The sequence below is a fragment of the Meriones unguiculatus genome, chromosome 1 (genome assembly GCF_030254825.1).
Source record: "Meriones unguiculatus strain TT.TT164.6M chromosome 1, Bangor_MerUng_6.1, whole genome shotgun sequence".
NCBI lineage: Eukaryota > Metazoa > Chordata > Mammalia > Rodentia > Muridae > Meriones > Meriones unguiculatus.
Window position 1 is genome coordinate 105925797 of NC_083349.1, and position 22325 is coordinate 105948121.

General features: G+C 40.8%; 1 protein-coding gene across 5 annotated transcripts in view; it reads right to left on the minus strand.

Annotated features, from left to right (window-relative positions):
* Lclat1 (lysocardiolipin acyltransferase 1) overlaps positions 1-22325 on the minus strand; it is a 129699-nt gene that overhangs the window by 95373 nt on the left and 12001 nt on the right. The window contains exon 1 of one of the 5 annotated variants that reach the window (XM_021645717.2): positions 3385-3560. The exons of the other annotated variants lie outside the window; for them this stretch is intronic. The gene's annotated coding sequence lies outside the window, so the exon portion shown is untranslated. Of the gene's footprint in view, positions 1-3384; positions 3561-22325 lie in introns of those variants that run through there. 5 annotated transcript variants of the gene reach the window in all.

The window sequence follows — 22325 nt, forward strand, 5'->3', positions numbered from 1 at the left end:
AACCTACTAAGTTAACTCAAACATACCTGAAAATAACACTAGCAACACAGTCTTCAACAATCATGGACAAGCCTACCTTGAAACTATTGCCTATGACCTGTCTCCTCTTATCAACCCAACCCATGTGGTAATGTTCCCAGATTGTGGGAGACCCCTCCTATTGCCCTGTCTCTTCTGTCAAACACTTCTGTGACTGGCTTTTGTATACTTTTTATCTGTTGCCAACTGTAAAAGTCATTTTTATTTCCTCAGAACATTCCTATCTAACTATCCTTAGGCCTAAGCCTGAACATTTCTAACCTCCATACAATCTAATCTTCTTCAAGCCCTGACCGCAAAGGCTTCAACTTCCAGCTCTGTCTACTAACCTACGCCTAGAATGTTTTCAGCCTCCAAGACTTACTGATGAAAAAGTCACTCTTTCTGTTCTTTCTGAATTCTGGTTGGCTGGTTCAACTCAGCTGTTCTGACTCAAAATTACTTTCCAAGCTCACTGGCTTCCCTTACTTCTCACTGAATTGTCTTCTTGGCAAAACTGCCTCTGAACTTCATGAACTCAACTGGACTTAAACCAACTGCACGAACTGTACTATACTCCCAAACTCTACTATCCTGTCTCCATGAATAATTCATTCTCTCTCTCTCTCTGACTCATTCTGTCAAATCTTTCTTTAATTCATCACTTTGTCTACCTCTAAATTCCAGCCAGAGGGATTTAAAGGTATGTATTCCAGCCGGATCATACAGACCTTGGTCTTTGGATGTGATCCCTTGCCAGAGAAGCCATGTTGCTGGACTAAAATTCCTCTGCAACCAACACTGTTCACTTTATTCCCAGATCATAGATCACTGAATTCAGACAATTTATTTCTTAATCCATACACCTTAAGTTCCTTTTGACATATTTCACAGCTAGAAAAAAATTTGGGAGTTTTACAACTGAACTAAAAAAATAAAAATGGACTCAGAGGGGATTTTTCTCAGTGTCTCCTTTCATTGAAATGTTCTCTAACCCTCCTCAGTCCTTCAGATTTTAAATCCTATAGCTGGGCACTTCTGAGCTGCTGTCCTTCTACTGGGAAAGCTTCCAATTTCCTTTCTTATCATATTGCCTCTCATTTCTCATTTTGACTTTAACTAGAAAGTGGGGAGGCATGCTGATAAGCTAGTCTATAGGTACACAGAGAATGGAAGAGAGTGAGAAGGCTAATGTCCAGTCAAGTCATTACAATCACCATCAATGTGTAACCTAATCAGATGCAAGTTAGGGACCAAATAATGCACTGAAACAAGTAAGAGTTCCATTAAAAACAAACAATAACACAAAAGAAGAATGAGAAACATCTCCCTTATATATAACATCTCTAATTTTCTGGAGGTTCACCTTATTATTCCAGTAACTACAAATACTAAATGTGTTCACATAACAAAACCTGGCATGAGTACACCACAACTAGCTACAACTTAGACTATTAAACAGATAGTTCTAATCTCAGATTCATTTATATACAGATGGAGACATCAATTTCTATTAAGTCGGTGATGAAAACTAAAATGACTAAAACTAACACCCAATGCAGAGGGTGTTAAATGGCTCTGGAGGCCAAGAGTCTAACAGTTGTGAACACTTTGAAAGAATTTGACACCTGAACGAGCAGTCACTTCTCCAGAGGTTTTAAAGAAAGTAACATTAGGAAAGACTGCATCAGTCTGGCAGAGAAGTCTTTATAATGAGCCTTACAAAATGAAAATTAAAACCAATTCTAATATTCAGACAGGCTTATGAATCTCGCATTTCTATTTATCTTTGACAGTCACTCACCATGTAGCTCAGGCTGGCTTTGAACTGGCTGGCAGTCCTCCTATCTCAAGTTCCCAAGTGCTACAATTGTGTTCAGCTTAAACCATCATGTTTTGTTTTAAATTAGGGTTTTACTGCTGTGAAAAGACACTACCATGACCACAGCAACTCCTATAAAGAAAAATATTTAATTCAGGGCAGGCTTATAGTTTCAGAGGGTTAATACATCATCGTGGTAGGAAGTACGGAAGAGTGTAGGCAGCCATGGTGCTGCAGGAGCCAAGAGTTCTACATCTTGATCAAAAGGCAGCAAGGAGTCTGAGATGTGGCTTGAGCAAGTTCTACATCTTGATCAAAAGGCAGCAAGGAGCCACGGGATGTGGCTTGAGCATTTTAAGACCTCAAAGCCCCACCTCACAGAGAGACACCGCCTCTAACAAGGCCACACCTCCTCCAATAAAGCCACACCTCCATATAGTGCCACTTCCTATGGCCAAAGTTCAGACACATAAAGCTATACCATAACTATTCAAACCACAACACTTTCCAACTGAAATTCACAAGAAACCACACAATTAAGCACAGCAATGTAAAAATGATGCATCAATACACAGTTGAAAAATTAGGTGTGATGGCAGCAGCCTCTCCTTTGGGAGATGGTGGCAAGAGTTCAATTCAAGGTCAGCCTTGGCTACACAGAAAGTTCCGGGCCATCGAGAGTAATTTAAAAGCCTGACTCAACAAACATTAAAAAGAGACTTGAGGAGCTGAAGAGATGGCTCAGCAGTTAAGAGCACTATGCTCTTCCAAAGGACCCAGGTTCAATTCCCAATACCCACATGGCAGCTTATAACTCTGCCTTTCCAGGCCCAGAGGCTCCAACCTCTCACACAGGCATACATGCAGGCAAAACACCAATGTACATAAAATAAAAATAAGTAAAAAAAAAAAATTAGAGAGGGAGAGACTTGAGCTCACCTGACACTGACATTAGGTACCTGTGCAAAAACTGTCAACTTGTAATCACTGACTGGCTTGCCAACCCCACTTTAACTTCCCCAGTCAGATCTTCCTTGTCTGTCCGTCTCTGTGTGTGTGTGTGTGTGTGTGTGTGGAGAGAGAGAGAGAGAGAGAGAGAGAGAGAGAGAGAGAGATTGTTTTCTAACCAGAATCTCAAATGGGCTAGGCTGGCCTTGATCTTCTGATCCTCCTGTCCCCACTTCTCAAGTACTGAGACAAATATGAACCACGATACCTGGTTCTCAATTTCTATACTAGGGGTACAGTACTAAAACCAACCAGTGCAGATTGAATGACGAGATATGCAGACATGAGCAGCTGTGGGAACCATCTCCCATACACACGTAGCTACTTAAAGTCAAGCCCACTGGTTTACATACAGGGACTTTCAAACCCAAAAAGCCCCAGGGAAGTGCTGCACGCCAAAGACATCAGTATGTGCAGGTCTAACTGGAGCCTTTACAAAAGAGATCTTAAATGCCCTCTGCAAGAGTCACTGCACTCGGTACCATGAATCAGAGGCAGCCAAATCTTTGCTTGAACACCTGGAGTCAGGAACTTACCATGTTAACACAGCATACAGGGATTGCTGGAATGCTCCTTTTGATGATTTCATTGAACTTGTTATTGCTTCTCAATCATGCTTCTGAAAGGCTAAATTCACTAGAGGGCATCATGTATCAGAAGAAATCACATCAGAGAAAATATTCAAAAGAAAGACTTATTCAATGTTCACTCAGAGAACTGCTGTACCCGATATACAAAACACACGTGTTAATGTAAAACTGTTCACTTTAGCATACATTAAAAAATGTTCATGTAAAACTGTTCACTTTAGCATACATTAAAAAAATGTTCAGGAGGAATTAATAAAATTTATGACAAGTTATGTGATGCATCCTAGGGTAGCATTTCTACGTTGTGACAGGCAAGTGGTATTATTGAAAAGCCTGGGTTCTTTCCAACCCCCTGCACAGCCTCCATAACTTCATGCATGGTTCATGCTTACTCTAAAAACCATACAAATGACTCCACAATTACTCTTTTAACTTGCTGTAACCACCAGCTGTTCCTTTTCTTCCCTTCCAAAAAAAAGAAAAAAAAAATACCACAAATTCAAAAGGAAAATTATCAAGTTTCTATAAAGCCAGAAAAGAAAATCCAAACCTAGATCTGTATATAATCAAATATTTAAAGCCAAATTAACAACATAATGATATGGCTATAAAAAGTCATGGAGTTCCAAGAGTATCCAGAGAAATGAACTCAAATAACCCACAGCTCTGCCTATTAGAGCTCACAGTAACAAGCAAATACCCCAAAGCTCTGCCCTCTAAACTCACAGCAAAGAAAACCATGTCAGGAAAACATGGCTCCATGCCTAGCACTCCCTCCATCTCAGCAGATTTCATTCTGGAGAAGCAGCTCCACAGCTCTGCACAGCAGGCACCCTTAAGAGAGGAGCAGTTTCCACTCTCAGGTACAAGATTCAGCTGACTTCTAGACTCTCCCAACCCCCTCCTCCCCCAACAAACAGCTCCATGTGCAATCCATTTTAACATTCCTTTACCCCACATAAATTTGTGGGTTGCTTTACTTTTCCTTTGAACCAGTTAAACCATGCGCCTGATCCCACACTATGCGTTACATTAAATCCATAGCACATGTTTATTTTCATCTCTGCCTGAGTCCCTCATACTCTAGACAACTTCGTTATTAGGAAGACACTACTTGGTACTGCAATTATCAACACAGTTAGAAACTCCTAACAGTGAAAGCAAATTACAATTGAAAAGGTCCATCTCCCATGGTACACAGGCCTTTGGCTTCTGAAAAGCATCAACCCTTTATAAATTTGGGTGGGTGAAGTCCTGAGCACTGGATGAAGATGGGAAGCTTGGTTTCACAATATGAAAAAACCATCATCAGCGTGTAGGCAAGATGAAGATGTTTCCTGCATCCCCAGCATCCTGCTGCCTACTCATATTTACTGTACTTAGAAGTCCTTTGAAACTGTTATGCCAACTGAGGATAACACATGCTCAATCTAGCAGCACAATTCCTTTACAAAAAAGTACAATAGATTGCCCTGTAAAACTGCCCTGGTCCTTTAAATGCATCCATGATCATAAAGCCATCTGTAATATATTTTATTCTACTAAGGAAGATATTTTACTCTACTAAGGAAGAAATTAATACAAAAAGTCTGTTTAGTTCCTCAAAGTTCTAAGTCTATTAATTGTAGAGAATTATAAGTGAAGGCACAAGAAAGAAAGAATTATAAGTGAAAGCACGAGAAAGGTATAGATAACAACGGATGGAGATGACCTAAGCCAGGACAATCAGGGGTATGGAAATCATCAAGTCCTCTACCTCCTTTCTGTATCCTCAAGATTAAACTAAAAAAAAAAAAAAAAAAAAAGACAAAAAACTAGACTGGCAAGATGGCTTAGATGGTAAAAGTGTTTGCTGCACAAGCCTCATTCCCTGAGTCTGATCCCTAGAACCAATAAACCAACGATGGGGAGAGAAGCAATGCCAAAAGCTGTCCTCTGACTTCCATATGTGCACCATGGCATGCATGGGCCTGCACTCCTACACACAGACAAACACATATAATAATAATAATTGTTATTATTTTAAATCATAACTCTCTTTTTCTTTACATTATTTTCTTTATTGTGTATATGAGTATGTGCTAACATGTGGGCACATTCATGACCCAATATACATATGGAAACCAGAACACAACTAGTGAAAATTTATTTTCTCCTTCCACCCACCATGTGCATTCTGAGCTCAGGTTATCAGACATGGTTGCAAGTGTCTCTACCTGCTAAGCCCTCTTACTAGTTCTAGTTCCCTTGTAACAAATTTAAACTCATTTTATTTTATTTACAAGAAGTACTGGGCTGTTTTCTTTTTCAGAATTGTCATATATATATATATATATATATATATATATATATATATACATATATATGTACGTATGTGTGTATTATGTATTATACATTCCAAAAACAGAAATGTCTTGCATATACATTTAAATAAAAATAGATAAACATAATTCTCATACATACATAAGACCTAGTCCATCAGGTCTTCTTAGAAGCTATCTAAATGTTACCAAAATAACCCACAAAGACAAATAATATGACATCTTAATAAATGATGTGTATTCTGAGTTTAGGGCATTCGTTTTCCTAGGACATAAGACATCTCCATTCTTCGGACTCAGCACTAGCAAGCCATAGTTCTTTCCAGTGTAAGCAAAAGCATCAGGAAAAAAAAATGAGCCAAGCATGGTGGCACATGTCTGTAATCCCAGCACTCAGGGAGATAAAGGCAGGCAGATCTCTGTGAGTTCGAGACCAGCCTGTTCTACAAAGCTAGCCCAGGACAGCCCAGGCTACACACAGAAACCCTGCTTCAAGAAAAAAGAAAGAAAGAAAAAGAAACTGGCTAATGCTTATGGGCTATTTCAAATTTGCACACATGCAAAAATGTTTAAAGCCTGAGAGGGTTAACCTGGGCAAACGTTCCATTTCTGTAAGCAGTGATAAAAAGAAAAGCATTAGAAGCAGCTCTAGTTGTCAAATGCCAGAATCCAGAGGAAGACAAGTGGAATAATCCATCCCATAGAGCCTCAAGCTTCCATCACCTTTGATTTATTTTTCATTGGTGCTTTTGTGTACTCCAAACTGTGAAACTGCCAACCACAAAAGTTATAACCATGTGAAATTTTCTTTTACTCTAAAATTTGGGGATAACAAAAATAATAAATTGCCTTCTTAAAGGTTAGTGATTAAATTAACTCAATTTATAGCAATTTTACTTATTTAAAGGCTAACATCATATCCCAGGATGGAAGGCTGAATGAGTAAAATCAGGAACACAAGGGCAACTGCTGTTCAGCCCTGAGGGGAGTTCTAGCCAGGACCAGTCAAATAAGTAAATAAAACTCATCCAAATCAGAAAGGAATGTGTGAGTTCTACAAGACATGATGATGCTCAGTCTGGAAATTACAGAAGGAAATTAGAAGATTACAAGAGGAGCTAATGACCTGGGCAGAGTTGTGGGGAACAAATATCAACACACAAGTTAAGCATGTTAGACATAGAGGTTCATACCTGTTACCTCAGCACTTGAGACCTTAAGTTCAAGGCCATATTTATCTACCTAGAGAATTCCAGGCCAGTGTGGGATTTATAGTAAAACCCTACCCAGAAACAAAAGAAAAAAAGACACAAAAGAAAAAGACAGGAAGGGAGGAAGCATGGAAAGGGGGAAGAAGGGAGATAAAAGTAAACCAAAAAGAACTTACCAAAACAAGTCACTTTTACAAGTACACTTAAAACCTAAGAATAAATTCAACCAAATAGGTAAAAGATGTAAAAATTTCTATAAACTGGAAACTGCAAAGCAAGCCAAAAGAAATTAAAGAAATTAAATATTTAGAAAGAATCCCAAATTTATGAATTTGGCAATAAAACACAAAGCAATTTATAGAAGCAAGACAATATCAAAATACCAATGCTTTTTTTTCCGAACACCTTAAAAAAAAAAAAAAAACTCTCAAATTCATATCAAGTGTAAAGGAGTTCGTAGTAATCAGAGCAGTGTGGAAGAACAACACTCAAAGACTGGAGCTTCCCATTGTAAAAACAGAAACAGAGATACAGGACTCAAAACAGGATGCCACTGAGAGCCACGATGATCAGTAGCAAAAAAGTCAAAAGTTAAGTTTTAACTAGAAGAGAAATAAGACCTTGTTATTAACAGGAGACAACTAACCTTCACCTTAGAGTATACTAGTTTCCTACATCTATAGCAATGAATTTCTGTAGCTTAAAGTTTATTCTTTAATCTTGGGACCCAACTATCTGAAACAGTATCACTGAACCAAAATTCAGCATACTTCCTCCATGTTGGGGGAAGGAACAGGTCTTGCCTCATACAGCTGCCAAAATTCCTTGACTTGTGGCCATCTCCTTCCAACTTCTGCCTCTGTGGTCACATCAAAAATATCATTCACCATGACCTAGTAGGCTTCATCCCAGGAATGCAAGGGTGGTCCAATATATGAAATCCATCAATGTAATACACCATATAAACAAACTGAAAGATAAAAAATATATATTTCTAATATGGGCATGGGAGTGCATGCCTGTAATCCGAGCACTCTGGAAGGCAGAGACAGGTGGCTCTCTGGTCTACAAAGTGAGTCCCCAACAGCCAGTGCTACACAGAGAAACCCTGTCTTGAAAACCCAAAGAAAAAAAAAGAAAGAGAGAGAAAAGAAATCAAACCCAGAGCCTGGCATATGCTGGGCAAACACTCTACCCCTGGAGTGTATTCGAGTCCTGGAATCTCACTACCATCCATCACCTTTCCCAGTCCTCTGCATAGACATCCCTAAAGGAAAATATTTCGTTTGTTGGTTTGGTTGCTTGGGTTTTATTGTTGTCTGTTTTTGTTTGTTGTTTGTTTTCACACAGGGTTTCCCTGTGTAGCCCTGACCATCCTGGTCACTGCTCTTCTGTGTATTATGTCCATCTACCTCCCACTTGTAAGGGTGCATGTGACCTCTTGCAGGACCCATCCACACAACTGTTCTCCTACTTCAGTGCCTCAAATAACTGAGAACTCCCTTTGCTACAGAAAATCATACATCTTAGCTTCCAGATCTTACATTGTAAGATCATAGGCCTCTTCTACAAAAATCCTACTGAAACTGGAACATCTCATCAAATATATGAAAAGCTATCATATGGTACATGACGGCTGTACTTTGAATACAAGAGCTTCAGCTTTCCTGTATAAGGAGGATGCAATCCTGCTCAAATGTAGTCTGTGCCCACTAAGGACCAAGCTTTCTCTCTGCTACACTAGTTGAGATGGGTCTTCCTGTTACAAACAGAATTTACAGAGTTGGGGAATATTAAGGTTTGAAATAAATCTGAAACAAACTACTTTCCAAATGCAACAAGTTTATTTTTACCCTCTAAATTTTTCCAGACAATTTCAAGGCCCACTAGCCCTTGAATCTCCTCCAGAATCAAGCAGTTTTCATTCCATGAAATCAAAATAAATTCCAGATGAATTAAAGAGTTGCATGTAAACTATGAAAGCACTAAAGAATTAGAATAAAATATAACAATAGGAAAAATGGGCAAAAATTCAAAATAGTCTCATATGAAAAATATACACAAAAATCAAATTAAGGCAGCATGAAACATGTCTTCAATTACTAGTCTTTTCTATTTGTAGGTGGTAATATCTAGTAGAAGTGAGCACACAGGCAAAGGGGGCAAGCACAATATGACTAAAGGCATTAAAACAGGTGGGGCTCCTTTAAAAAGCAGCATAGTGAGGTACGTACGTTTTACCTGCATATAATATCACCCGACATTTCTATCTTAGGAAAATACTCACAAAAATGAGAAACTATATTGTAGAGATCTTCACTGATGGCTGGGACTGTAGATCCATGGAGAAGAGGCCATGAATTCAATCAAACCCAACCTGACAGACATGTAAATGGGCAAGTCACTTACTGGGACACTGCGTGCACACGAGGATGAGAACACGGTGTTCATTGGTGGAGAAATGGGGGCTGGAGAGGGGGCTCAGCAGTTACAAGTGCGCTGCTCTTCAGCAGGCCCACCCAAGTCATCTGGCCTACACCCAAGTCATCTGGCCTACAGTCAGCTGCAACTCCAGCTCCAAAGCAGCCAATGTCCTTTTCTGGCCTCTCCCACCTGCACATCTATGTGCATCTCACACACACACACACACACACACACACACACACACAATGCATCTATGGAAAATAGAAAAACAGCTAATTATGATAAGCAGTCATGTAAGGGAGCACTGTAGGGCCAGTTTTAAACAGTGAAGCACACTAATATACGCTACTGTTAGAAAGCCATCAGTAAAGTAAAAGGAGCAGCTCACAAAACTATTAATAACTGATTCTATCATTACTCAAAGAGAAAAATTCCCCCCAAGCTCTAAAAATGATGTTTAAGTGTTAACAGCAGTCATGTAAACAAGAACAACAACAAAAAACAAAACATGATACAAGAAAGTGGTAATATAGTTAGTGAAAAAAGTGGGTAGAAAGTTGTTTAACTATATTATATAACTAAAAATTAGACAACATAAATAAGACTATCAATTACCTAAATAACGTCATTTTAACTCTTCTTTATATATTATTTTTCCCCAAAGAGTGTAAATGTTACATAACACAGCTAATCTTCAAACAAAATCAACTCCAGGTTCTTATGTTTTCAAAGCCAGAGGCCAAATGACCAGCAGCAAATCCTTCTGGATTTGGAGCGTTAGGATGATGTCACCAACCCATCCCACCAAATACCAAGAGAATTATACACGTTCACACACAAAAGGCTTTAAAATATTTATCAGAACTTACCCAACCTAAAAGATGCTACCTTAGCCAGGCGTGATGGTATATGATTTTATCCCAGCACTCGGGAGGCAGAGGCAGGCAGATCTTCATGAGTTCAAGGACAGCCTGGTCTACAAAGGAGTCCAGGACATCCAGGGATCCAGGGCTACTAACAGAGAAACCCTCTCGAAACACACACACACACACACACACACACACACACACACACACACACACAAAGAAGCTATCATTTTCAGACTGGCCATTTCGATGTTTATTTCAATGTTTCACTACTAAAAGTAGTTTTTGAACTTTTAGAATTTAAAACTTCCTTTGGTGAGCTCAGGTAACATATAAAAGGGTAAACCTCAATAATATAATATTAACACATTGTTTTTAGTAAAATTGTGACTGATTAACACTTACCCAACCTGATTGCTCACTGGTCCTAAATCAGCTCTCAATAAGAAGATCTGGCAGAAATTCAGCTTGCAAAAACATAGCATAGCTTTTCAAGATTCAATTGGGATCAGGACACAGACTCTGGCTCAAGGAAAGGCTCCCTCCCAATAAGGTATAGTAGCCTTTACCCTCAACTTTTTAGTCCAAAATCTCTCAAATCACTTTTGCTCATTCTCCCTTGTCTGCAAGCATCCCCTGCCTAGCCACAGTTCTCAAAACCCTACTCTCTTCAGGACAAGCTCAAACATCCCTGCTCCATGAAGCTGTTCCTCATTGACCTACAAAACTACTCACATGGTTAGTCTATGATATTTTTATAGCAACCTCCTTTTCCTAACCTCCCATTGTATTTTACAAGGAGCCAGAACCCACATATTCTATTCCTAACACATTCCCTGTCAACACAGACAGCGTGTTTATTTTGTTCCATATGGAGTGTGGGCAGTATTATCACTTTAGGCCTTGAATGGCTGCCTAAGAAGTATGGACATCATCTTGCAATAAGGGGAGCAACGGAAGTTCCTGAGCTCAAAAGTAATAACCAAGCACTGTGGCCCATTCTTGTAATTCCAGCACATGAGAGTACAGGCATGTCCTGGGCCTCATAGGAGACCCTGTCTCAAAACAAAACAAAATAAAACAAAACAAACAAAAAAAAATCAAACAAATGTAAAGATCTGCCAGTTCAGAGGATTTCAGCCCCTAAAGCAAGAATGACAGTTGGCTCAACACTACAGCTGGGCGGCGATGGTACACACCTTTAACCCCCATGCTTGGGAGGCAGAGACAGGTGGATCTCTGAGTTCAAGGCCAGCCTGGTCTACATAGGAAGTTCCAGCACAGCCTGGGCTACATAGAGAAACCCTGTCTGAAAAAAAAGAAGAGAGAAAGAGAGAGAAAGAAAGAGAGAAAAAAAAAGAAAGAGAAAGAAAGAGAGAGAGGGAAAAAGAAAGGGAGGGAGGAAAGAAAGAAAGAAAAGAAAGAAAGGGAGGGAAGGAAGGAAGGAAGGAAGGAAGGAAGGAAGGAAGGAAGGAAGGAAGGAAGGAAGGAAGGAAGGAAGATAGGTCAGCCTCTGGTCAAAAAGCGGGGAATTCTCCCAACAACCCCTAGTTCTGTGTCCCTGAATAGATTGCAACTTCCCCACCAAAAGGACAAGGGTGTGCATTCGTGTGCGTATGTGCGTATGTACGTATACTATACTAAAGAATTTACTGGAAATGACTTACAAGCTGTAGTCCGACTAATCCATCAATGACTAGCTGTGAACAGGAAGTCCTAGAATCTAGTAGTGGCTCAGTCCCACAGGCTGAGTATCTCAGTTGGTCTTCTGTATAAACTGGAATCCTGAAAGGAAGGAAGAGGCTCCAATGCCAGTGAAGGAATAGATGTGCTGGCAAGGTGAGGGCAAGCAGGCAAAGAACAAACCCTTCCTTCTTCTATTGTCCTTATATAGGCTTCCAGCAGAAGGTGTGGTCCAGATTAAAGGTGTGCCTTCCCAGCTCAAAATATGGATAAAGGCATGAGTCGGCCCACCTCAAGATCAAAAGGCTGTTCTTCCAGCCTCAAGATCCAAAGACCTGTGTCTTCCAGCCTCAAGATTCAGATCACAGGTGTACACTCCATTTCTGGGTTATAGTTCATTCCAGATTCTGACAACCAAGAAAACCCACCCCTTGTTACTTTCAGGCCAAGCAGAGCTATTCAGTGAAAAACTGAGAAGCCAGATTGAATAAGTCAGTTTGGAGAGGAGTTTGAGCCAGAACAGCTGAGTTGAACCAGCCAGTCATAACTATCCTTTGTACAACTGCAAAAACATTTTAAATTTAGAACAAGTAGCAATATCCCTTGGGAGAGATCCTTTTAGTGTCTCAAACTTAAATATGATTAGCATTGATATTCTCTTAATTGATGTTAAAGAAATAGAAAGAAAACACATATATCTGTACAAATTCATTCTTAACAAAATACAACAGAAGCACTGTGTCAATTATAATCCTCATTTCTCCTTTCTCCAACTGGTAGTGTGGCCTTAGACAGTATTTGTAACTACCTTCCTCTACTACTCATTGTAGAGGAATTATAATTGAGAGCATACCTTCTAGGTCTGTGTGATCTGACTGTAACACACACTCACCTTTAATCCCAGAAGCAGAGGCAAGCAGATCTCTGAGTTCAAGGCCAGTCTGGAACAGAGCAAGTTTTAGGTAAAGAAAAGCTTAGGTCCAGGTGTGGTGGTACACCCTTTAATCTCAGCACTCAGGAGACAGAGGCATGCAGATCTCTGAGTTTTAGTCGGTGCTTTTTAGACAGTTGGGTTGAGTCAGTAAGTTGAATGGCAGTGCTGTGGAGTTGAGTTTGTGGTAGTTCAGTTCCTGGAATTCAGAGTTTTACTGGGAGAGTTTTACAGCGACAGGCTGAAGAGAGAACAAGCTAGACACAGGTAAAGACAGAATGATAGATTAGAACAGATTAATAGAGTTAGTTTGAGGCCAAGCAGAGCTATTCAGTGAGAAACTGAGAGAAGCCAGATTTAATCAGTCAGCTTAGAGGAGTTTGAGCCAGAACAGCTCAGTTGAACCAGTCAGCCCAGAATTCAGAACTAGAAAGGGTGAGCTTTTATTCAGCAGTAAGTCTCAGAAGTTAAAAACATTCACACATTCCATTCCTAGATTAAATTGTACTGAGGCTAGAAGCTTCAAGGACTAGACTTAGGTTAGCAGACAGAGGCAGTAAACCTTGGAGACAACAATTATATCAACAGAAGAAAAGTTATTTTTAACAACCCATTCTGTATTTCCCCCACCCTCTGCAAGCACCTCAGCAGATCTTGGCTCTCTTCCTGAAGGACTGACCCATACCGTCATTCCTGATGGGTCTGTGCCCTTTGTCACCCTGCCTGGATTAGGCTGTTGCAGTTTCCCATGGACTTTCATCTCAGGGCATGCAGGCACTAAGAAACCCTCTAAAGGATAGGGTTCTGTCCTGCACTCCAGAGATAATCTTTATAACCTCCACTGTGGAGAGGCTATCCAATTTCCCATTGGTAATCTGGATCTAACATCCCTCCTGATACTTCTTTCTCAGTCTGTTAGTTTAAGAGCATTAGAAGCACAAAGTGACCATGGGAATGTCTGTCCTTCCAGTGCAATGGAATGTTTGTTGTGGCTACCGGCAGGAGCATTCCCCCATCTTGAACCAAAACTTCTAGGCCAAAAGAACTTAGAATTGTGAGAACAGGAAGCAAAACTTTACTAGTGGGTCACTAGGGGTGACCCTTTGATTCCTGAACCCATGGATCCTGGCTATGGGAGAAATAGTACCACATACTGGACACTGATTCAAATTATTATTATTCAAATACTGCCCCAGCCCTCCATGTTGCTGCCACCAAATTGGTGCTGTAACTGTGTCGTCAAAAGGCCTTTCCATCTTTTTATTAGGCCAGCTGTTTCAGGATGGTAGGGAATGGGAACATGATAAGACCAGTAGATTCCATGACTGTGGGCTCACTGTATAAAGTGAGTTCCTTGGTCAGAAGCAATACTGTGTGGAATACCATAATGGTAGATAAAGCATTCTGTAAATTCACAGATGACAGTTTTGGCAGAAGCATTACATGCAGGAAAGGCAAATCCATTACCAGAATTAAGTATCTTCTCCAGTAAGGACAAAACGTCCTTTCCCTGGAGAAAGGGGTCCAGGTTGCTGGTTGGTCACCCCAGGGGAATAGTGCCATATTTGGTGTCAATATTGATATCTTCTGTTGGTATATCTGGCACTCAACAGCAGCAGTAACCAGGTCAGCCTTGGCAAGAAGTCCATGTTGTTGAGCCCATCATAACCCCCATCTCTGCCGCCATGGCCACTTTGTTCATGGACCACTTGGGCAATGACAGGAATGGCTGGGGAAAGAGGCTGACTGTCCACAAAATGAGTCATCCTATCTACTTGATTGTTAAACTCAACAGAAGTCACCTTTTGATGAGCATTTACAGAGACAGAAGTGTCTACACATCTTTTGCCCATTTGGAGAGATCTATCCACACACTTCTTCCCCAGATGTCTTTTTCCCCAATTTTCCAATCCTGTTCCTTCCAATCTCTGACCATTCAGTCAATCCATCAGCTACAGCCCATGAGTCAGCGAGCAATTGTACGTATTGCCATTTCTTCTTCCAAACAAACTCTACTACCATGGCCTATTGTGAAGATTTCCCCTGGCCAGTATCTTTCATAGTTGTCCCAGAGAGGGGCTGCACTGCGGCAGCTGTCCACTTCTGGGCGGTGCCTGCATACCGTGCAGAACCACCAGTCAGGCCCTCGTCTTCTCTTCCTCAGCCAAACAATCATAGGCACTCCATGAGGCTACATGTGCATGTATGGCAGTATATGGCACTGTAAGGAACAGGGTAAAACCACAGGCATTTGGACAACTTCTTCATACAACTCGCTTGTGCCTTCAGGACCTGTTTAGGCCTGATCATGTACATACCACTTCCATTTGGTAATAGATGGCTGTTTTATAAGTTAGCGAGTCAGATAACACCCAACTCATGATTGGCAGTTCAGGTCACATGATAACTTGGTAGCCCATTATCAAACATTCAGTTTCCAATAAGTCCCAACAGCAGGCCAAGAACTGTCTTTCAAACAGAGAATATTTGTCTGCAGATGATGATATAGCCTTGCTCCAAAATCCCAAAGGTATCTCCTGTGATTCAGCTATTGGGCCTGCCAAAGGTCCAAACAGCATCCCTACCAGCAGCTGACACCTCAAGTAACTTCAAGTCTGCTGGATCATACATACAGTCCAAATGGCAGAGCAGCCTGCATAGCATCCTGGACCTGGTGAAGAGCCTTCTCCTGTTCCAGACACCACACAAACCTAGCAGCTTTCCAAGTCAGCTGGTATATGGGATGGAGTAACATACCCAAGTGAGGAATGTACTGTCTCCAGAATCCAAATTATCCCACTAAAAATTGCGCTTCTTTCTCTGTGATGGGGGAGGCCAGGTCAATAACTTATCCTTCACTCTGCATGCACACACCACTGGACTCCTAAAAATTTCACTGAGGTAGAAGCTCCCCTAAATTTTGGTTGGATTTATTTTCCATCCTCTGATATGCAGATGTGTTACCGAAGAGTTCAAAGTGGTCGCTATCTCCTGCTCACTTGGTCCAATCAACATAATGTCATCAATATAGTATACCAATTCGATATTTTGTGGGAAAGACAGGTGATCAAGATCACTTGACATAGGGCAGGAGAGTTAATATATCCCCCAAATAAACTGTAAAGGTGTACTGCTGGCCTTGCCAACTAAAAGTAAATTGCTTCTGATGGTCCTTGTAGACAGTTACCGAGAAACAAAGCATTTGCTGGATAACAGCTGCATACCATGTACCAGATGTGTTAATCTGCTCAAGTAAAGACAACACATCTGGTACAGCAGCTACAATCAGTGTCACCACTTGATTGAGTTTTCAATAGTCCACTGTCATTCTCCATGATCCATCTGTCTTCTGCACTAGCAGACAGGAGAGTTAAAGGAAGATGTGGGAAGCACCAACCCTGCACCTTTCAATTCCTTGATGGTGGCACTAATTTCTGTAATTCCTCCAGGGATATGCTACTGGTTTTGATTCTTTTCTTTGAAAGGGGCAACTCCAGAGGCTTCCATGTAGCCTTTCTAGCCCTAACAGCCCTCACTCCACAGGTCAGGATCCAATTGTGAGAACTCTGCCAGCTTCTAAGTATATCTGTCTCAAGCACACATTCTCAAACTGGAGAAATAACCAAAGGATGAGTCTGGGGACCCACTGGACCTACTATGAGTCAGAAAACAGCCAAAACTCCATTAATCACTTGGTCTCTATAAGCCCCTACTTTAACTGGAGGGCCACAATGTTTCTTGGGATCTCCCAGAATCAGCATCAATTCAGAGCCAGGTTCCAATAGACCCTAGAAAGCCTGATTGTTTCCTCTACCCCAGTACAGTTACCCTTGAAAAAGGCCACAGGTCCCTCTGGGGAAAAGCTAACAGTAAAATTTTTAGATGTCTCATCAAGGTCCTTCCTCAGGGGAGCCTGGCCATCCATTCAAAGGGTTCTGTGTCTACAAACACACTCAAGTTGGAAATTGATCCACTCGCTGAGATTGTCTATTGCAATGATCTGATGTAGCTTTTCGTTTGTTTATGACTTTTTTCTGCTTATACAGATCAAACAGAAATGCAGTGGGTGTCTTATCTATTTCATGCCTTGAAACACCATGACTGATTAGCCAGTACCTAAGGTCTGTATGGATCAGACCACCATAAAAATCACCTTTGCCTTTGCTGACCATTACAGGTCAGGTCATTATGAACATTGTTTTGTCTATGCTGCCCATTGCAATAAGTTTCATCAGCCTGGCAATTCAATGCTGCCACCTGGCCCCTGCTACCTCCAGGCCCAATTAAATTCACTGCATTTAATTCATCCAGTTGAGTACCAGCCTAAGGTCTGGCACAGGAAAAGGGTAACAACAAAGCTCTTTAAATATGTCTCATGATTTTGTGTCTTATAGGATCCATGACTTCTGGGTTTTACACAGTGCACCTACTCTAGCACTGAAATTTCCCTGAACCTTAAAAATGCCTTCATCAACACTAAGCCAAGGGATACCAGGCATCTCCAACCTCTTTTCATTAGGCCATCTTTTAATAAATGCTTCAGCCAAACAATTACAACCTTTTGATATCTTTTTTTAACTGTACAAGCTTCCATATCAAACCTAGAATCTCCACTCAGAGGGCAGATATCAATAAACTCAGCCTGATCCAGCATTACATTCCTTCCTCCATTATCCCACACCCTTAAAGTCCATTCCCACACAGATTCTCCAGACTGCTCATCATTTAGCTCTTTAGTAGTATAGCACAATTCCTCATGAACTACATTTTCTACCTTTTTTCCTGGAGCCTGCTTTGCCTTGAGTGTGGTTATAGGTCTAGAGGCAACTATTAGTAGGCCTATAGTCTTGCCTGGCATTTCCTTCAAAGAAAGTCATTGTTGGTTTAGCAGACACTGACGATTAAGTTCCTAGAGTGCAAAGGTCAATATTTCAAGGGGCAAGGCTCAGGATACTACTTCCTCAGGTAAGATAAGCCCTTGAGAATCTGAAGGTTCAAACTTCTCAGCTTCAGGAGGGCCCTCCCCACACATTCCCATCCCAAGTTACGGGAGCCCATGCTTTACCAATTAATGCTCTTACTTTAACCACTGACACCCTCTTTGGCTAGGACTTGAATTTTCAGCCAACATTATAATGAGGACTTCGGTTTGATTTTCAGCAACTAAAGTTCTGGCTGCTGGAAAGAAGACTGTCTTCTAGGGTACACTTAGAAACCTTTAAACTGTTATTTGAATTATGGAGCCAGTCAGTTTTATCACTAAGTGTATTGTTGTCCTTCAATGTATTCCAAAATTGTTTAATTTTATCATGAAGCTCATTCTTATCCTTTATCGATTCATCTAGAGATGCTAAGAGCAACCAAGCAGCACCATCATTTTCCTGATTTTCCCCCAAACTGTCAAAAAGTTTCATATACAGGGTTTCTTTGTGTAGCCCTGGTTGTCCTGGACTTACTTTGTAGACCAGGCTGGCTTTGAACTCATAGAGATACATCTGCCTCTGCCTTCCCAAGTGCTGGGATTACAGGCATGCAGCACTGAGCCTAGCTGAAGGAAACTGTTTTTAAGCACAAAGTGTCAGAAGAAAAGGCCAATGCAAGAAACATCCTTGAACTGTCTTTCATCTCCCACCTTTCACCCTCACACTGTCCAGGAAGCTCCAATGAGCTCCCTACATTAAGGAACTCAGCCATTCCTGGCTCCTACTCCCTGAAGAGCATGTCCAGTTCTACCAAGGTGTCCAGCAGTTCCCCTGGAATTCCATGAGGACTCATTCACTATGCTGCTCTATAAAACATGGTCAGGTCCGTCACAGCAACAACCTAATTTTTGTACTAGGTACCTTTCTATTGCTATGGTAACAATACCATGCACAAAACATTTTAATGCCATGCACAAAATGTCTTAAGACAGAAAGAGTTTATTTGGCTAATTGTTCCAGATGAATGAATGGTCTGTCAGGACAAGGAAGGCAGGGCATGGCAGCAAGAGCAGGAAGCTGAAAAAGCACATCTCAACTTCACATAGGAGAAAACAGGGAAAGACCAAGATTAATTAGTTTTTGTCAATTTGACACAAGTCTGAGTGATGTGGGGCCCATTGAGTGGTACCACACATTGGGTCCTAAACAGTGTAAGAGAACAGGCTGAGTAAGCCAGTACATAGCATTTCTCCAAGGTCTCTGCTTCAGTTTCTGCCTCCAGCTTCCTGTCTTGAGTTCCTGCCCTGCCTTCTTTCAATGATGGACTGTGATACATAACTGTAAGCAAAATAAACCTTTCCTCTCCAACTTACTTTTGGTCATAATATTTTATCACAGCAATAGAAGCCTGAAGACTTAAGTCAGGCTATAAATCCTCAAAAACCTACTCTCTGTGATACACTTCCTGCGAAAAGGCCTACTTCATATAGGCTCCATATCATCTCCAAACAATGTGACTAATTGGAGACCAAGAGTCCCAATACAGAAGCCTGTAAGGCATCTTTCACCCCTATTCTTCTTCATTAAAAGAAGCTTCTACAGAGTCAAGACTTTGACTGATGCCAGGAATAGGCAAGAAGGCCACAGCCCTGATCCAAGGCTAAGACCATTTGTGGAGCAAATGAGACGTGCTCATGTGGAGTAACGTGACATGCTCACATCAGTTGGATTCAAGCAGCCTCATGACACTGAAACTTCCACACCTGCTTAGCAGGAGTAAGGAACCCTGTCTATGTGCCAATGAGTCAATTCCTCAAAAATATAAGTAACATGAATCACCCAAAATGAAATGGGTAATGTTTAGTAGCCCCATAATAATCATGGAAACTGAACTCAGATCTAAAAGCCTTCTGAAAAAAAAAAAAAAAAATCTCTTAGCCCATACTATTTCATCAGAAAATTCTATCAAATGACTAAAGAATTAAAACTAGTTCTACACAAGGTCTCCTAAAAAAACAGATGATGAATAGAAACTCTTCTCAATTTTTTTAATGAAGCTAGTACTACCTCAATGCAGAAATGAGAAAAGCACTATAAAGAAATACACACACACACAAGACCTTGAGGAAGCATTAGAAAAGAAAGTCAATGATATTAAAAACTGTTTAATCCAGGACACAAAGCTGGTTAAATAGTCAACAATCAATCAGTACAATACACAATACTAAAAGGTCCAAGAAAAATAAGCACACAATCATATATACCAACAGACACACAAAAATGGCTTTTGAAAACAATCCATTACTTGCTGTGACCATGTTTCTTGACTATCAGCCTGACAGAAGCAACCAGGAGATTTGTAGCCTAGAGCATGGTGCCTCTCATCACGTCCACAGGACAGTTCCAGAAAAACTGACTCCTGAGGAAGGCCTGCCCACACTGAGGGCAGGACTATCCCATAGGCTGAGTGCGTATTTGGAATGAAAGCTAAAGGGAGAAAGCCCACAGCCCACAGTGGTGGCCATTCCTTCCCTCTATTTCTTCACTGCTACAAGCTGAGCAGCTCTGCTTCGTCCACCCTTCCACCATAATGCAATGTACAGCACAGGCCCAGAAACATGGAGCCAGACTCCATGGACTGAAACCTCTGGAGCTATGAGCCAAGATAAACAAATCTGCCTGCTTTAAATAGTTCTTGTCAGACATTTTTGTTAAAGTGAAAAACATGTCTTCTGGCAAACTAAGCTTTCTTAAAAATAGAAAAAAAGGAGGGGGGTTATTAGACAATAAGCAATTAGAAACAACCTATGGAAATATTTGAGAAGGGTTAGGAAGTATGGCCTTGTTGGAGAAGGTGTTTCACTGGGGGTGTGTTTTGAGGTTTCAGAAGACTGCAGCATTCCCAGTGTGTTCTCTCTCTTTGCTTACAAATCAAGATATGAGCTTTCGGCTGTTCTAGTCACCCTGCCTTTGCTATGCCACCATGGACCCTTAACCCTCTGAAACTATAAACCTATTAAATATTTTATTTATAACTTATCTTGGTCATGTTGTTTTGTCACAGCAACAAACAAGTAACAAGAGACATTGAGTATAAGGAACCCTGAAATATTGTGTTAAGTAAAAAAAAAAAAAAAAAAAAGCCATCCAAAAATGACCAGATAGAGATGGGCAAGACGGTGTGTAATCCCAGCAGTTTGGAAGCTGACATAGATGGCTAACCATGAGTTCTAGGCTAGCCTGGGCTATGCCAGAGAGAGAGACAGAGAGAGAGAAGAAGGAGGAGGAGGGGAAAGAGAAGAAGAAGAATGGGGAGGAAGGGGAGGAGGAGGACTAGGAGAAGAGGGAGAATGTATAAAATGCCTGGATCCACAAATCCAGAAGCAGAAAGCAGACCAGTAGTTGCCTAGAAAATAGGAGAGTTTAGAAAGGGACATGTCACTACTGATGCACATGGCAACGCTTCAGGATGATGAGCGTCTTCTAAAATCAATGGTAGTAAAGGCTGTACAACTTAATGAATAAAAATGGTTCTCTGTCAGGTGCCCCAGCAGCCTACTCTGTAGGAACCAACAAACTAGTTCTAAAATGCACACAGCCTGCCTGGCAGAGTCAAACAATCCTGCAACCTGCATACAGGAAGTAGAGGTGGAGGATTAGACCTCCGAGGTTATCCTGGATTACCTACTGAGTTCTGAGACAGCTTGGGCTACAGAGTGAAAAATAAACAAACAAAAAATTAGACTTGCAAGAAACTAAAAACAAACAAACAAAAAAATGTATCAGGCTAGAGGGCATGGCTAGTAAAGGTACTTTTGATTCCAGGCACCATGTGAGGAGAGAATCAGCTGCTTAAAGTTGTCCTCTGACCTCCACATTGCACACACATATACATACACTCCAATAAATAAATAAATGCATGATTATACAAATAAAATTCTAAAAAATATTTTTAAAGAACAAAATAGAATTTGTGTTTCTGTTTTCAAAACCTAATACAAAGCAACAGCAAATATGATAGTGTGGTACCAATGTGAAAAAAAAAAAACAGATCCAGGGAACAGAGCAGAGAGTTCAGAAATAAACCCGCATATTACACTGCTGGATATTTACCCCACTGAAGTAAAAATTTACATTTGCACAAAAACATATACACAAATGTTCACAGCAGCTTGCTTCTACGAGCCAAACACTAGAAATAACACAATGTCCTTCAATGTACACATCCTTATGAAGGAATACTAATGAATGCCTAGGATGGGGGCTCATGCAATAACTACGATAAATCTAGAGGGAATTATGCCAAACAGGGGGTGGGAAAAAAGCCAAATCCCACAGACTGAATGTTGTTTAAATCCACTAATATAACATTCCGTTAGTGACAAAACTATAGAAACAGAAAACAGATTGGTACTTGTCAGGGAAGGGAGGGAATGTATCCATCAAGGACAGTACAATGAGGCCTTGTGGCAAAACTCCATTGTACCTTGGCTATGTAAGGATATCTTGGATTTTTGAGAAAAGTCTCA